Raw genomic sequence first — 4,516 nt, forward strand, 5'->3', positions numbered from 1 at the left:
AACGTAAAGTACTTTTAGGGTTGTTAGGAGGTTACGAATGGGTGTCCTATAAAAGTTTTATCTCGTGAGAGGCGGTTACAAAGAGAGTACATAGGACAGGCAGTGTAGAAGTGCCCTTTAATAATTATCTACCCTTATCAGTCTTTTAATAAGGACCCTTTTCTTCCTATAAATAGAGGCTACTGGGAGACTATTATTAGTCATCTCTTAACTTCTTCCTTTTTCTTTCTGTGTGTCTCTCTCTTTCCAAACTCAAGTTCTCTTTCCTTGCAAAGAAAATTTTAACTTTCATTTATATGATACTCTAATCAAAGTCCGAAGCTTTACGTAGAATAAAGCTATAAAATATCAGGGAGAGAGGAGAGCACTGGTGGTGATATTGTTGACGGAAGATAGAGAGCACAGATGATGATGTGCAATTAATGGACTACGCATCTCACTCCTTTGTGCTCTCTATGCTTCTGTCATCGCCTACAACCCCTCTCACTCTTTCTTTTTCTTCTTCTTTAATGTCTTTCTTTCCTTTTTTTATTTTTATTTAAAGAGAAAGTGTTCATTTATGTTTCTCATTACCCACATGATGTTTTTCTTTGCTTTACATTCTTGTCCTTGTTTTGCTTAGTTCAGATCATAAGGATGATTCTTGATGATGGTAAAATGAAAGGCAGGCTAAGCGAAGACAGCAGTTGTTTGGTAAATTGGTAGGCCATCAATGGGGTATGATCCTTTTTTGTTCCATATATTTATTGTCATGTATACCTACATATGATATGACTTTCCGATAGGAAATCAATTGAAGTTCTTTGATTCAATTTTATTGATGTGGTTTTATGCAGTAAGTTTACTCAAACCTTTTTTTTTTGTGTGTGTATTTGATCAGTTGGCTAAGTTGAAATCCAAATAGCTTTTCTTCTTTTCACAAGAAGAAAAGAATCTGACAAGATTCTGATGCTATGCATATGCTTATTAGATATATTAGAATCAAAGTGATTCCTAAAAGCAGCAGGCACCACACTTGCTTTGTGGGAGAAGGGCTGTCTCTAAATTATTGGAGTTATCCATTAAGCGAATGTGTAATAAAGCTAGACAAAATAATAATAATAATAATAATAATGCTCCGAATTCCCTATATAATTCTAGAACTTAATTTCTAGCTAGATTGAACACTTCTTCGAATAGGGCTAACAAGAAAATTATTGCATGTACTTGGGTGTATATACGCCTAATTAATAAAAATTTAATAAATAATAATTTTTATAGGCCTAATCATGATTTTTTATATGACCCACCATACATCCAAGAGTAGATGAGACTTACTCGGCTTAATATTAAGATAAGAATATAGTTTGAAAAAAAGAATCCTCATAGAAAAAAATTCCTCTTTTACTTTCTTTAGTAGTTGCCTCAAACTCTTTTTTTCAATGTTAATTAAGATTTTAAGAGTGAGTTTTCACATCTTTTTAATTACCTTGATTTGTAGAGCTTGATGTTATATTTAAATATATGCAAAATTCTTGTCTAAACTCGGTCTATCATGAATTTAAGACACAATATATAGAAGAGTTCTAGATCAGTCTTTGCTTGATACATCAACATCTCTTTACGTGTGTTTCTATAGCGCTTGCATTTATTTCTTGAATGGAAAAAAAAATTTCCTGATTCAGGAGAAATAAGGAAAGCTACTGCCGGCAGCTGGGACATGGCAACAGGACAGGAAATTCTTGAAGCAAAACTAATTCTTAGGGCTGATGAGAAAATTTGCTGAAATAGTTTATTGGAGACGCTGATAAAATCTCAGTTTGTTCAGAAAATAATTTGCATAATGAGGCAGCAGAAATTTTAACTACCACTCTGTCATCAGCAAGAAATTGATGTTCTCATTGTAAAAAGATCAAGTTCATTTACAAAACGGGAATCGATATATACACTTCATGTACTTTTGATGTAGTGATTTGAAATAAGAGAGCTGTGTATTTGTTTTAGTTTAAGTTGTTTGAAATGAAAGTTGATTCATCGTTTGTTAACTGCATTTGCTGAGGCATAAGTTCATGGTAACTATATTTAAGTCACTAAATATTGCTGCTATAAAATTGTAACTATAGATATTTTACAACATTATAATCACTATAAAAAATAAAAAGTTGTTAATAGCAATAATTATTACGACAAAAAATTTTGAATGATAACAAAAATTATTGCCATATCTTTTTTATATACTATTAACAATAATTATTCATTTTACTGCTATATCTTACTTTTATATGTTACATAATTAATGTTGCTATAAAATTTTTTCTGCTAATTTAATATTTGTTGTAGTACTCACTTTTTAATTTTTCATGTTTATATCTATCTAATTGAAATTTATGGTTTTAATTTAAATTTTTTTTCATCTAAAAAAACTCATATATTCACTATATATATATATATATATATATATATATATATGAGCAAATAAAACTACCCTTAGTCTTTTATATTATTTATAACATTAAAAATTTTAACACTACAAAAAGAAAAGTTAAAATGTTTAAAAAATTTTAATAATTTAAATGTATTTAAAAAATAATTAAATGATTTAATCCCTCAATTATGTTTCCCTTCAATTAAAATTAATTATTATCAAATAAATTAATTATTTCTATTCTATAAAAAGAATTCAAGAAAAATTTTAATAAGAACAAAGTTAATAAGTAAAAAAATTTCTAATAACTTCATAAATTATCAAATATAAGGACTAAATCATTCAATTTCTAAAATATAAGGACAAAGTTTAATATCGGTCAAAACTTATCAACCAAATAGTAAATTTTCCTTAATTGAGTAAGAGTACATTTTTATTTTCACTTAAACAAACAGTAATATTGGACAATAGGATCTCTGATTTTGACAAAAGTATAAGTGAGAGACTAAATCATTCAATTTTCAAAATAATGAATTATTCTTTAGTTTATCATGAGGTTGTGAATTAAATCAATAGAATTATTTGATAATATCTACAATTTCAATATAATTTTAAATTAATTATATATTTATTCGTAATTATGTTAATATGAATTGATTTTATTGATTTAATTTATGGATAACGTTGTAAACTACCTAATATTGGATATAGATCACTTATATAAATGGATTTCTTTTTCAACTTGTTAACTAATATTTTAGAGACTCAATAATGAAAATTCAAAAAGAGTATGGGTTTTTTTTTCTAAATGCCTTTCTATATAATTTATATTTTTCAAAGTCTTCAAAAGAGGACAGCTTTCAAAGTCATCCCATGAGTCCATGACCGAACTTTCAAAGATTACTAGCAGGTAAAGAATCCTAACTTACTATTTGTGAAGGCTCAAAATTTAAAAATATAACCATTGAGATTTAACTTAATGATATAAATTATTTTTAAGACAGTAAAATTTTAAGTTCAAGTTTGTATCAAAGCCGATTACATAAAAATAAAAAATAAAAAATAAAAAGAAATAATTAAAGGTACCTCATATTATTTGTCTCTTATATTTTACTTACTAAAGAAATCAACTATTTTTTTTCCCTATCATTAAAAATTGATAGGATACTACTCCAAAATATTCGAATCCTAATTTAATATAGACATTATCCACTAAAAATAAGTCTCTCACTTTTTATTAGGAATTTCAAATTTCACTCTAATTGGACTTTTCTTAAAATATGAATTCTATCTCAAATGCCAAATTCTGCTCTAAATAGGAGTCTACCTAATGCCTATATAATAAGTTCAAATCTCCATAGTCACTTACGCTGTTCTCCCTAGTTAATTTTATATTTTATTCAGTTCCAATTATTGACTTAAGCATCAGAGAGTTTATCTAAGATAACTCACCTAATATTCTCTTTTGTCTTCCAGGTCTATATCCATAGAAAAAAAAATCCAAAAATAGCACCAAGAATACATGCACATGAATATTTTGTATAATTATCCATTCAATTATAATTTATAATATCTTTTTGAGGGTGTAAGAAGTGAGAGGTTTAAGTTTGTTCCCTCATATATCAATACAATAGAGAGTTTTCATCATTATAATAAATGTTTTGAAAAACTGTATATTATTTTTTATTTCAGAAATTAGAATGAAGTTACTAAATATTAAATTTTGGTGTATTATATAAAATTCGTGAATAATTGTCTCTTGAAGTTATTATGAGAAATTATTGAAATATTAACCTAATAACTAAAAAATAGAGATTATTATATAATATAGGAAAATACTTATCTACTCTAATGTATTATACCAAACTAATAAATAAATGTCATTTAGAGTATATATAGTATGTAATTGATTGGTTTGGTTCTTAATTGAATTATATATATATATAAACGAAGATGCCGAAATGCATTTTTAGTAACCAAACTAAACTAATGAGACAAACAAAACTCAAGACAAACTGAAATAAAATGTTCGGTTCAATCCATTGAATGTTCAAATTTCAATAACCAAACAAAGTCACATTTCTTTTTTTGAAAACAAAATCCCTTCGATTT

At 26.7% G+C, this 4,516-nt stretch overlaps 1 long non-coding RNA gene across 1 annotated transcript; it reads left to right on the top strand.

The window, feature by feature from the left end:
• The first annotated feature begins 218 nt into the window (after nucleotides 1-218).
• Nucleotides 219-2,029, top strand: LOC131170591 (uncharacterized). Its single transcript, XR_009141386.1, has 2 exons — nucleotides 219-717; nucleotides 1,665-2,029. It is a non-coding gene; the product is annotated as an uncharacterized LOC131170591 (long non-coding RNA).
• The last annotated feature ends 2,487 nt before the right edge of the window (nucleotides 2,030-4,516 follow it).

This window comes from Hevea brasiliensis, chromosome 2 (genome assembly GCF_030052815.1).
Source record: "Hevea brasiliensis isolate MT/VB/25A 57/8 chromosome 2, ASM3005281v1, whole genome shotgun sequence".
Taxonomy (NCBI): domain Eukaryota; kingdom Viridiplantae; phylum Streptophyta; class Magnoliopsida; order Malpighiales; family Euphorbiaceae; genus Hevea; species Hevea brasiliensis.